This window comes from Pseudophryne corroboree, chromosome 3 (assembly GCF_028390025.1).
Source record: "Pseudophryne corroboree isolate aPseCor3 chromosome 3, aPseCor3.hap2, whole genome shotgun sequence".
NCBI lineage: Eukaryota > Metazoa > Chordata > Amphibia > Anura > Myobatrachidae > Pseudophryne > Pseudophryne corroboree.
Genome location: NC_086446.1, coordinates 213,140,089 through 213,154,362, shown reverse-complemented (window position 1 = coordinate 213,154,362; position 14,274 = coordinate 213,140,089). Strand labels below are relative to the sequence as shown.

At 43.5% G+C, this 14,274-nt stretch overlaps 1 long non-coding RNA gene across 2 annotated transcripts in view; it reads right to left on the bottom strand.

The window, feature by feature from the left end:
• Positions 1–14,274, bottom strand: part of LOC135057603 (uncharacterized) — a 240,579-nt gene that overhangs the window by 125,052 nt on the left and 101,253 nt on the right. The window lies entirely within an intron of this gene.

Here is a 14,274-nt window from a genome sequence, read left to right as displayed (position 1 = left end):
AGCATGCGCCTTCCACCATTTGCACGCCCCCTGCAAGTGCTGGAAGGAGCACCCGCAGTCCAGTTCCTGATAGTCAGATTGAAGATGTCAGTGTTGAAGTACACTAGGATGAGGAGGATATGGGTGTTGCTGGCGCTGGGGAGGAAATTGACCAGGAGGATTCTGATGGTGAGGTGGTTTGTTTAAGTCAGGCACCCGGGGAGACACCTGTTGTCCGTGGGAGGAATATGGCCGTTGACATGTCTGGTGAAAATACCAAAAAAATCAGCTCTTCGGTGTGGAACTATTTCAACAGAAATGCGGACAACAGGTGTCAAGCCGTGTGTTCCCTTTGTCAAGCTGTAATAAGTAGGGGTAAGGACGTTAACCACCTCGGAACATCCTCCCTTATACGTCACCTGCAGCGCATTCATAATAAGTCAGTGACAAGTTCAAAAACTTTGGGTGACAGCGGAAGCAGTCCACTGACCAGTAAATCCCTTCCTCTTGTAACCAAGCTCACGCAAACCACCCCACCAACTCCCTCAGTGTCAATTTCCTCCTTCCCCAGGAATGCCAATAGTCCTGCAGGCAATGTCACTGGCAATTCTGACGAGTCCTCTCCTGCCTGGGATTCCTCCGATGCATCCTTGCATGTAACGCCTACTGCTGCTGGCGCTGCTGTTGTTGCTGCTGGGAGTCTATGGTCATCCCAGAGGGGAAGTCGTAAGCCCACTTGTACTACTTCCAGTAAGCAATTGACTGTTCAACAGTCCTTTGCGAGGAAGATGAAATATCACAGCAGTCATCCTGCTGCAAAGCGGATAACTGAGGCCTTGACAACTATGTTGGTGTTAGACGTGCGTCCGGTATCCGCCGTTAGTTCACAGGGAACTAGACAATTTATTGAGGCAGTGTGCCCCCGTTACCAAATACCATCTAGGTTCCACTTCTCTAGGCAGGCGATACCGAGAATGTACACGGACGTCAGAAAAAGACTCACCAGTGTCCTAAAAAATGCAGTTGTACCCAATGTCCACTTAACCACGGACATGTGGACAAGTGGAGCAGGGCAGGGTCAGGACTATATGACTGTGACAGCCCACTGGGTAGATGTATGGACTCCCGCCGCAAGAACAGCAGCGGCGGCACCAGTAGCAGCATCTCGCAAACGCCAACTCTTTCCTAGGCAGGCTACGCTTTGTATCACCGGTTTCCAGAATACGCACACAGCTGAAAACCTCTTACGGCAACTGAGGAAGATCATCGCGGAATGGCTTACCCCAATTGGACTCTCCTGTGGATTTGTGGCATCGGACAACGCCAGCAATATTGTGTGTGCATTAAATATGGGCAAATTCCAGCACGTCCCATGTTTTGCACATACCTTGAATTTGGTGGTGCAGAATTATTTAAAAAACGACAGGGGCGTGCAAGAGATGCTGTCGGTGGCCAGAAAAATTGCGGGACACTTTCGGCGTACAGGCACCACGTACAGAAGACTGGAGCACCACCAAAAACTACTGAACCTGCCCTGCCATCATCTGAAGCAAGAAGTGGTAACGAGGTGGAATTCAACCCTCTATATGCTTCAGAGGTTGGAGGAGCAGCAAAAGGCCATTCAAGCCTATACAATTGAGCACGATATAGGAGGTGGAATGCACCTGTCTCAAGCGCAGTGGAGAATGATTTCAACGTTGTGCAAGGTTCTGATGCCCTTTGAACTTGCCACACGTGAAGTCAGTTCAGACACTGCCAGCCTGAGTCAGGTCATTCCCCTCATCAGGCTTTTGCAGAAGAAGCTGGAGACATTGAAGGAGGAGCTAACACGGAGCGATTCCGCTAGGCATGTGGGACTTGTGGATGGAGCCCTTAATTCGCTTAACAAGGATTCACGGGTGGTCAATCTGTTGAAATCAGAGCACTACATTTTGGCCACCGTGCTCGATCCTAGATTTAAAGCCTACCTTGGATCTCTCTTTCCGGCAGACACAAGTCTGCTGGGGTTGAAAGACCTGCTGGTGAGAAAATTGTCAAGTCAAGCGGAACGCGACCTGTCAACATCTCCTCCTTCACATTCTCCCGCAACTGGGGGTGCGAGGAAAAGGCTCAGAATTCCGAGCCCACCCGCTGGCGGTTATGCAGGGCAGTCTGGAGCGACTGCTGATGCTGACATCTGGTCCGGACTGAAGGACCTGACAACGATTACGGACATGTCGTCTACTGTCACTGCATATGATTCTCTCACCATTGAAAGAATGGTGGAGGATTATATGAGTGACCGCATCCAAGTAGGCACGTCACACAGTCCATACTTATACTGGCAGGAAAAAGAGGCAATTTGGAGGCCATTGCACAAACTGGCTTTATTCTACCTAAGTTGCCCTCCCACAAGTGTGTACTCCGAAAGAGTGTTTAGTGCCGCCGCTCACCTTGTCAGCAATCGGCGTACGAGGTTACATCCAGAAAATGTGGAGAAGATGATGTTCATTAAAATGAATTATAATCAATTCCTCCGCGGAGACATTGACCAGCAGCAATTGCCTCCACAAAGTACACAGGGAGCTGAGATGGTGGATTCCAGTGGGGACGAATTGATAATCTGTGAGGAGGGGGATGTACACGGTGATATATCGGAGGGTGATGATGAGGTGGACATCTTGCCTCTGTAGAGCCAGTTTGTGCAAGGAGAGATTAATTGCTTCTTTTTGGGGGGGGTCCAAACCAACCCGTCATATCAGTCACAGTCGTGTGGCAGACCCTGTCACTGAAATGATGGGTTGGTTAAAGTGTGCATGTCCTGTTTTGTTTATACAACATAAGGGTGGGTGGGAGGGCCCAAGGACAATTCCATCTTGCACCTCTTTTTTCTTTTATTTTTCTTTGCGTCATGTGCTGTTTGGGGAGAGTTTTTTGGAAGGGACATCCTGCGTGACACTGCAGTGCCACTCCTAAATGGGCCCGGTGTTTGTGTCGGCCACTAGGGTCGCTAATCTTACTCACACAGTCAGCTACCTCATTGCGCCTCTTTTTTTCTTTGCGTCATGTGCTGATTGGGGAGGGTTTTTTGGAAGGGACATCCTGCGTGACATTGCAGTGCCACTCCTAAATGGGCCCGGTGTTTGTGTCGGCCACTAGGGTCGCTAATCTTACTCACACAGTCAGCTACCTCATTGCGCCTCTTTTTTTCTTTGCGTCATGTGCTGATTGGGGAGGGTTTTTTGGAAGGGACATCCTGCGTGACACTGCAGTGCCACTCCTAAATGGGCCCGGTGTTTGTGTCGGCCACTAGGGTCGCTTATCTTACTCACACAGTCAGCTACCTCATTGCGCCTCTTTTTTTCTTTGCGTCATGTGCTGATTGGGGAGGGTTTTTTGGAAGGGACATCCTGCGTGACACTGCAGTGCCACTCCTAGATGGGCCAGGTGTTTGTGTCGGCCACTAGTGTCGCTTAGCTTAGTCATCCAGCGACCTTGGTGCAAATTTTAGGACTAAAAATAATATTGTGAGGTGTGAGGTATTCAGAATAGACTGAAAATGAGTGGAAATTATGGTTTTTGAGGTTAATAATAATATGGGATCAAAATGACCCCCGAATTCTATGATTTAAGCTGTTTTTTAGTGTTTTTTTAAAAAAACACCCGAATCCAAAACACACCCGAATCCGACAAAAAAAATTCGGTGAGGTTTTGCCAAAACGCGGTCGAACCCAAAACACGGCCGCGGAACCGAACCCAAAACCAAAACACAAAACCCGAAAAATTTCAGGCGCTCATCTCTACTTTAAATATGAAAGCAAATACCTGTGTCAACATATCATTACAATTACACTGGTGTTTCAAATGTAACTTTAATTTGTTTGGCCACCATCACAGCATTTTTCATCCTTATGGGAAGAGTTACAGTATGATTTTGCATGTGTTAACCCTTAAAAGCACTTTCACACAAAACAAAATAAAAAAAACAAAAGATATACAGTTTTTTTTTTAAAATATTGTTGACAAGATCAGAATGGTTGTTTGTGTCTGGCCAAACTCACACAAAGAGTAAAGTGCCATTACTATTTTTCCATAAAATAGTTCCTCAAGAAAACCCAACAGTCCCTGTGCTAATGATATTAATTTATGTCCACACATCACCCCATTATTAAGTTGTCCAGTTTGTTTTAAGCATGTTACACAAACTACAGATATTATTTTAACCTGGCCTGTTGGGATGTGTTAAGGATACAGTTTGAATGTGCCACAACTATTGCATAATTGCACTCCGACAAACATTCACAAATGTGTATTTGTGTACAATACTTCACTATGGGGGTAATTCAGAGTTGATCAAAGCAACAAATTAGTTAGCAGTTGGCAAAACCATAGGGGTCATTCCGAGTTGATCGTAACTGTGCTAAATTTAGCACAGCTTCGATCAGGCACTCAGACATGCGGGGGGACGTCCAGTACAGGGCTAGTCCACCCCGCATGTCAGTGCCGCCCCCCGCAGAAATGCAAAAGCATCGCACAGCGGCGATGCTTTTGCATCTCAGGAGTTACTCCCGGACAGCGTAGCGCCTGCGGCTGGCCAGGAGAACCTCTTTGCTGCCCCGGGTCGCAGTGGCTGCGTGTGGCGTCACGCAGCCGCCGCGGCCAGCCCCCCAATGGTCCGGCCACACCTGCGTTGGCTGGACCACGCCCCCTAAACGGTGGCTTAACTCCGCCGTCTAGCCCCCTCTCACCCAGCGACCGCCTCTGCCTCAGAGAAGATTGCTAGGCAACAACAGCTGGCATGCGCCGGCGCACTGCGGCACCGGCGCATGTGGTTCCGACCTGATTGCTGCGCTACAATAAACTGCAGCGAGCGATCGGGTCGGAATGACCCCCCCATGTGCACTGCAGGTGTGACAGATATAACATTTGCACAGAGAGTTAAATTTTGGTGGGTTAATTTGTTTCTGTGCAGGGTAAATACTGGCTGCTTTATTTTTACACTGCAATTTAGATTTCAGTTTGAACACACCCCACTCCAATCTAATATATTTCAAACTGACAGGTCATTTTACCACTCAACTGCCCCCTCTCCATTAAAGTAATACTAATTTCAGCGGCAGGGTCCACAGGTTAACCACAGGATAAGGTTGAGAGGAAAAGTAAGAGGGAAACTGTATGGTTGACACACTGGAAAAAAGTTTACTTTATCTTAAAACTTAACCTTTATTAGATATACATTAAATTATCAATTATTACCCAGACAACAGTGAAACATAAGAGTTAAAATCAGACAAACTAACATATATGTGAAACCTATAAGATAGGAAATTGTGAAAAAAAGAATTTAAAAGGCGTGTCCCCGTGTGTTTGATACGCGTAATATTCTTGGAATATTATATCTCTTTAAATATTGCCATTATCTGATCCATTGGCAGTATAATTATTGCAATATGATGGCTGTTACTTTAATATTGTTAAACGACTATCTATAATGTTTAGTCAGCAAGAAGATAATAGATTTTTCCTGGGGATAATTCCCAATTCAGGGACTACAAATATCACCCGATTATGTAGATATATATTGGCTACCAGTAATTAAATAAAGATTTTTTTGTGTATAGTCAATTGATATTCCTACGTCTCAATATTGTAATGCTTGGCCGGAATCAGCTGCAGGATGAATATCTCTATCCCCAGATTATTCTCCAGGAAGGTAAGTATTAATTTGCACTCACTGTCTATATTAATATGTGGACACTGAATTCACACGGGTATATATAGAGACGAATAGAAGAGATTTGATTATAGGGTATAGGGTATATCCACCAAAAATTTCGCAAGGGTGTATGTAGAGAACAATAAAGTGAGAGGGGATTTTATTTAGGGGATATGGCAGTCCCAACTGTGGTGTGGATCATTAAGGGATATAGCAATCCCTATTTCTAATATCCACCACATATATTTCCACCTCATGCAGTAATCTGTATTATATTCTGTCAGATCCGCTTAGGTCACTTCTCTTATTGAGGTATTTGGAGATGTAAGGCTATAGCATTCTAGGAGACCATACTCCTTTAAAGATATATGTCAATCCCACATTTCCGATCCCTTTCTCGTATTTCAATAGAACAATATAATCAGATATAGAGAGGGGGGATTTGGTTTTTAGGGGATATGGCAGTCCCAAATATGGTATAGGACATTAAGGGGTATAGCAATCCCTATTTATGATGTCCACCACATGTATTCCCAGCCCCATGCGATAGTTTTTATACTATTAGGTCCACTTGAATCACTTCTCTATTAAGGTGTTTTATTAAATATGTGGAGTGTCAAAGTCAGAAAAATATCACGATGCACACTGCCATATTTGCACCTCATATGTGTCCCTGCTGCGCATGCGTGCGCTCTCCCGTGCGTGCGCATACTCGCTGTTGCGGGCACCCGCAGGCGCACGGTATGCGCATTTACGGTAGAGATTGTGTGCGTCTAGCGGGCGACTCTTTCGTTACATATTTTCACCATATAATGTATTTTGTAGATTATGGTCCCTTTGATAGAATCTGAAAGTTTAGTTAATGTAGCATGTTCATGGACAGAGAAATCCCTCTTTGTTTGATACGAAGGGTCAGACAGGAGTAATACAGTGGTGTTTAGTATCCATCGGAAGAATATTTAATTAGCAATATTCCGGTGTTGGTTTGAAACAGATTAATCCAGGCATGTCCAAACTGCGGCCCTCCAGCTGTTGTGAAACTACATATCCCAGCATGCCCTGACACAGTTTTGCTGTCAGAGAATGCTAAAGCTGTGTCAAGGCATGCTGGGATGTGTAGTTTCTCAACAGCTGGAGGGCCGCAGTTTGGACATGCCGGGATTAATCGCTCGTGCGAATAGTTATGGACATAAGAAGTTTATGTCCATTTACTATTATTTGCACTTACTTATCCATGCGGCGGGAAACCTAGTTTCCCACCCACCTGAGCAGTTGGAAATTGTCACAGCCCACCTGTATGAATCAACCTATGACCTTTTGTTATGATGCGAGGAGGAATTCCTGTGTCCAATGAACAATGAGATTGTAGGGACCATTGAATTGTATTGTATTGTGTGTGGGGCATAAATAGACAAGCCGATCACATCCAGCTCACTCTTCAACGGTTCTCATTGCTGATAATCGGGAGCTGGATGTCCAGAGGCGCATGCGATCGTTCCCCTTTGTGCGTAAGTTTTCTCCGCAATCATATTGTCTTTCTTGTTATTCTGAGCCATATCTCTCTCTCTCTCTCTATCTTCTCTTTCTCTCTCGTCTCTCTTATATAGTTATTGTACTGATATTGTATTTCATGTGTAGTTATCTGGTTAGGTAGTCTATGTTATATTGTAGTGTATGACTTGTATTGTATTATTCTTTTTGCAAGTATAACATATTCATAAGGCGTTAGACCCTAAGCCCGGTAGTTGTGTGTTCATTATAGTGTTAAGTATTTTCAGAGCGTCGGTGACGCTCGAACAGCTTTTAAGTTAATAAGGTTACACTGTGTTGCATCTACACCCTATCTCTACACTAAGGTTTTACTGCATATTACATTGTTTATGGTTTAGATATAAGGGTTTAACATTGTGAGCGTCTGCGCCGCTGGTGATCCCCTCGTGGTCCCGAGCGTCCGCTACGCTATAGCGAACCATTACGTTAGTCAGCAGCCAATAGCGTGCCTGCCTGTGATCTCTTGGCCGTGAGCGAACGTGACGCTTGAGCGTCTCGACCACGGCTAAGCGATTGTTACGCAACGTGCGTACCCTTACGGTACTCCATACGTCAATAGCGTACAGTGTTCTTAGGCCTCTTAAAGGGTTTTAAATAAGATAAATATTTAGCTTTATCAGGAGTTATAGTATTTCTAGAGGACCAGACTCCTTTTAAGATTATATACCTGTCTCACATATCATCTCCCTTGCTGGTATTCCACTAATAGGCTTTATAAGTCCCACATTTTTTATATACCTTCCCAGAAGTGGTGAGTAAATTCATCTATTAGAGCATGTGGCCACCTTATGGTTTCAAATGTTTGCCACGTTGTTTGCTATATTGTAGTGCATTACAGTGTGATGTATAAGTCTTATAACTTCTCTATCCCTTAATTTCTGGGAATACTTCACTGTAACATTTTAACACACCTACAATATATCACACATGTTGCAGCTGGTATATATGATAGTAGCAATGTCGTCCTGTACATGGGATTGCTGGTCTCTCATTCAATAGGATTATTCCCATCGGCAGGGCTCAGTTGATATTGCTATATACTATCTAAAACCTCAGCTGTTGTGTTTAAAGTATAAGAAGTTTTACTGCAAACAGCGTGTAGTATTCACAATATCAACTGCTGTCAGCATGTAAAGTTTTGAAACATTTGTTGCAGATTCTGATAATAAGTATCATAATTTTAAATGCATGTGGTTAGAATCAGCAGCTATCAGCAGGTGGCATTAGATACAATTGTTACGGTTCTTTTATGCTTTATATCCTCTCCTCAATTATAAGCAGCCAATGCTTCACTAGTAGCAGCCATTTCCATATACATAAATATACATTTTGTGATTATAACAGCATATCTAAACTACACGCGTGCACGCTGTGCCCTACACGCGTGTTTCACTGCACTAACAGGCAGCTTCGTCAGGGAGCTGCCTGTTAGTGCAGTGAAACACGCGTGTAGGGCACAGCGTGCACGCGTGTAGTTTAGATATGCTGTTATAATCACAAAATGTATATTTATGTATATGGAAATGGCTGCTACTAGTGAAGCATTGGCTGCTTATAATTGAGGAGAGGATATAAAGCATAAAAGAACCGTAACAATTGTATCTAATGCCACCTGCTGATAGCTGCTGATTCTAACCACATGCATTTAAAATTATGATACTTATTATCAGAATCTGCAACAAATGTTTCAAAACTTTACATGCTGACAGCAGTTGATATTGTGAATACTACACGCTGTTTGCAGTAAAACTTCTTATACTTTAAACACAACAGCTGAGGTTTTAGATAGTATATAGCAATATCAACTGAGCCCTGCCGATGGGAATAATCCTATTGAATGTGAGACAAGCAATCCCATGTACAGGACGACATTGCTACTATCATATATACCAGCTGCAACATGTGTGATATATTGTAGGTGTGTTAAAATGTTACAGTGAAGTATTCCCAGAAATTAAGGGATAGAGAAGTTATAAGACTTATACATCACACTGTAATGCACTACAATATAGCAAACAACGTGGCAAACATTTGAAACCATAAGGTGGCCACATGCTCTAATAGATGAATTTACTCACCACTTCTGGGAAGGTATATAAAAAATGTGGGACTTATAAAGCCTATTAGTGGAATACCAGCAAGGGAGATGATATGTGAGACAGGTATATAATCTTAAAAGGAGTCTGGTCCTCTAGAAATACTATAACTCCACATATTTAATAAAACACCTTAATAGAGAAGTGATTCAAGTGTACCTAATAGTATAAAAACTATCGCATGGGGCTGGGAATACATGTGGTGGACATCATAAATAGGGATTGCTATACCCCTTAATGTCCTATACCATATTTGGGACTGCCATATCCCCTAAAAACCAAATCCCCCCTCTCTATATCTGATTATATTGTTCTAATGAAATACGAGAAAGGGATAGGAAATGTGGGATTGACATATATCTTTAAAGGAGTATGGTCTCCTAGAATGCTATAGCCTTACATCTCCAAATACCTCAATAAGAGAAGTGACCTAAGCGGATCTGACAGAATATAATACAGATTACTGCATGAGGTGGAAATATATGTGGTGGATATTAGAAATAGGGATTGCTATATCCCTTAATGATCCACACCACAGTTGGGACTGCCATATCCCCTAAATAAAATCCCCTCTCACTTTATTGTTCTCTACATACACCCTTGCGAAATTTTTGGTGGATATACCCTATACCCTATAATCAAATCTCTTCTATTCGTCTCTATATATACCCGTGTGAATTCAGTGTCCACATATTAATATAGACAGTGAGTGCAAATTAATACTTACCTTCCTGGAGAATAATCTGGGGATAGAGATATTCATCCTGCAGCTGATTCCGGCCAAGCATTACAATATTGAGACGTAGGAATATCAATTGACTATACACAAAAAAATCTTTATTTAATTACTGGTAGCCAATATATATCTACATAATCGGGTGATATTTGTAGTCCCTGAATTGGGAATTATCCCCAGGAAAAATCTATTATCTTCTTGCTGACTAAACATTATAGATAGTCGTTTAACAATATTAAAGTAACAGCCATCATATTGCAATAATTATACTGCCAATGGATCAGATAATGGCAATATTTAAAGAGATATAGTATTCCAAGAATATTACGCGTATCAAACACACGCGGGCACGCCTTTTAAATTCTTTTTTTCACAATTTCCTATCTTATAGGTTTCACATATATGTTAGTTTGTCTGATTTTAACTCTTATGTTTCACTGTTGTCTGGGTAATAATTGATAATTTAATGTATATCTAATAAAGGTTAAGTTTTAAGATAAAGTAAACTTTTTTCCAGTGCGTCAACCATACAGTTTCCCTCTTACTTTTCCTCTCAACCTGATCGCTTATACACTGTAATTGACAGCACCCCCTTACCATATTAAGCATTGCCTGATATAAAGGGAAAAGGGGTTTAACAAGTGATGATGTGATGATGGTTCACATATATTCACAATATCGTTAATATATATCCAGTGTGCAGATACCCAACTCCTGTGTGTAACCACAGGATAACACTGGTATGAGGTAGCAAAAGCGGATTGGCACCAAACTATCAAAGCTTTCAGCCTCCCAGCATGCAAAGGGCCCGTCCCTATATCCCTGCCTCCTGGCTCAGGCAAATCAGTTTTGTGTTTGGTTTCGGGATGGAGACTACCGAACTGTTGCTGATGCAGCTGCCACCTCGGGCGCACCAGCGCTAGGCCTGAGAGATAATAGGCTCGAGGGGTAGTATAAGGCCGCGATCCCTAGGGCTGATGTCAGCAGTGTGGAGTAAGACGCTCCCTTGGTCGCCCCTACCACTAGTTCATGACCAGTTTCCCCTGAGTTTCCTGGCATGAATGGAGTTCCCTATTCTATCTGAGATGCTGTGTATCTAAAAGGACCCAGTTGCAGCATAGGCAGCTGTATGACTGGTGCGTCGGTGTTCACTTGGGCGTCTTTGTTCACTGTAGGTTCACGGGGCGATTTTGTACACTAATAGCATCTGGATACATTCAGCGTTCATTAACATATTGATCAATCCTGGAAGCTGGGTGAAGGCTCCCTGTATCCCACTCTCCTGAGTCGGTAATACAGCACTAAGGGGGTCATTCCGAGTTGATCGCTCGCTAGCAGTTTTTAGCAGCCGTGCAAACGCTATGCCGCCTCCCACTGGGAGTGTATTTTAGCTTAGCAGGAGTGCAAACGAAAGGATCGCAGAGCAGCTACAAAAAAATGTTGTGCAGTTTCAGAGTAGCCCCAGACCTACTCAGCGCTTGCGATCACTTCAGACTGTTCAGTTCCGTATTTGACGTCACAAATACGCCCTGCGTTCTCCCAGCCACGCCTGCGTTTTTCCTGGCACGCCTGCGTTTTTCCGAACACTCCCTGAAAACGGTCAGTTGACACCCAGAAACGCCCACTTCATGTCAATCACTCTGCAGCGGACATTGCGAATGAAAAGCCTTGCTAGATCTTGTGTAAAACTACATCAGCTGTTGTGAAAGTACGTCACGCGTGCGCATTGCGCCGCATGCGCAGAAGTTCCGCTTTTTCACTTAATCGCTGTGCTGCGAACATTTTTATCTAGCGATCAACTCGGAATGACCCCCTAGGTCTCTATCTACCTTTGAGTACGAATAGTTGAATAAGTGCCTGATGAATATGAATCTTTAAACTATTGCTGCTGTTTCTTTTGCTGTGCGACTGAATACGTTTTAACTCCTATATAAGGTAATGCAGTAATATGTTTCTCCTACATACTTGAAATGTATCTGTAGTTGATGATGTGCTCATCTTGCTTATTATACTAATATATAACATGTGACCGATTGCTAGTGTGATTGCTGACTTTACTAATAATTCTGTCAGTCTTCTGTGTATTCCGATCCTCAATGCTGATGCAAGGCAGGGAGAGATGGGATTGTATATCACTTCAACAATGTCTAAAGTGATTGCAGTCACAGGTGTGTGATTTATTTATCATATCTAACAGAGGAAAGGGTGAGGAGGATACACTCCACACAGCAGTACCAACACTCATTTAATGATTGTCTTGCAAAGCTGGGTTAACCTCTCAGAATGTAGGGGGTCATTCCGAGTTGATCGCTAGCTGCCGTTGTTCGCAGCGCAGTGATCAGGCTAAAAATCGGCATTTATGCACATGCACCGCAATGCGTACGCGCAACGTATGGGTACAAAGTCCTTTGTGGTTTTGCACAGGTTCTAGCAAAGCTTTTAGTCGCACGGCACAACACAGGAAGATTGACAGGGAGGGGATGTTTCTGGGTATAAACTGACCGTTTTCTGGGAGTGTTTTGAAAAATGCAGGTTTGCCAGGGAAAATGCAGGCGTGGCTGGGCGAACGCTGGCTGGGATCCTGGGTGTAAGAAGCGTTATCTCACGGTTATGCATTTGCTTTCAAGAATCACCCTCCTCAAAGTTTTTTTTTTGTACCAGCCCAACTTAAGTGGAAATGAAGGCCAGGGCTTGCAAGAGGAAGTTCAGAAGTTGCTTCAGTCAGGAGTGATAATGATAGTTCCTCATGCACAAAGAGGACAACATTTTTATTCCAACCTGTTTTTAGTCCAGAAGCCAAATGGGTCGTTCCGGCCCATACTCAATCTCAAAGTGCTGAAAAAGTACATTTTGGTGCCTCAGTTGCATATGGAGACTTTACGTTCCATTATTTTGGCCATGGAGCTGAAGGATTTTATGGTATCCCTGGATATCCAGAATGCTTACCTACATGTTCCTATAGCACTGACCCATCAGCGCTATATCAGGTTTGCTATCTTCCAGCATCATTTTCAGTTTCAGGCTCTATCATTTGGACTTGCCACAGCTGCCAGAGTATTCACCGAAATTATGGTGGTAATGGCATCCTACCTCTGCCAGCAGGGGATAAGGATTTTCTCCATACCTCAATGACTTAGTAATCCTGGCACAGTCTCCGGAATTGCTTCAGTGTCATCTGCAACAAACAATACCTTGTTTACAGAGACATGGTTGGCTCATAAATTGGGCAAAGTCATCCCTGGTTCCGTCACAACGGAAGACTCATTTGGGGAATGTGCTGGATTCAGGTATTCAGACAGTAATTCTACCTCTGAACAAAATATCTAAAATTCAGTCAAGGATTCAGGAGCTGCTACACAGTCAAAGGGTATCCATTCGCGGTGCTATGAGTGTGATGGGGTTGATGGTTTCCACATTCGACATGGTGGAGTATGCTCAGTTACTGTACATTTGAGGCCTCTGCAATGTCTGATCCTTTCCAAATGGAAGTGTTGTTATCAGACAATAAATACTTATACTATGGTCCTTCCTCTGAAAGTAAGGAGGTCATTAGCCTGGTGGTTACAGATATCTCATCTGGACAAAGGGAGAACCTTTTGGATATCAGATTGGGAAATTCTGGCAATGGATGCTAGTCTTCAGGGCTGGGGAGTGGTGTCAGAAAGGAGTTGCTTCCAGGGGCAGTGGACCAAGGAAGAAAGTTGCCTGCCAATAAATATATTGGAACTTCGGGCCATATATATGGAACTTATTCAGGAAAATTACATCCTTCAGGGATACCAGTCCCAATCCGCTCAAACAATGCAATGGCAGTAGCGTATCTCAACCATCAGGGAGGAACTTGCAGCTAAAGTGCAATGAAGAAGGTAAGTCACACGTTAAATTGGGAAGAACTTCATCATCCAAACTTGTCCGCAGTGTTCATTCCGAGAGTCCTAAACTGGGATTTTCTCAGTTGACACGCCATTCATGCAATTGAATGGGCTTTACACCCAGAGGTCTTCCAAATTCTAGTAGACAAATGGGGGTTACTGGAAATATATTGCATGGTGTCATGTCAGAAAAACAAAGTTCCCGCATACGGGTCAAGAACAAAGGATCCCAAAGTGATCTTTGTGGATGCCCTCTCAGTGAGATGGGACTTTTGTCTGGCCTATGTGTTTTCACCAATCACCCTGTTACCCAGGGTGATGCAAAAGGCAAAACAAGGAAGGGGC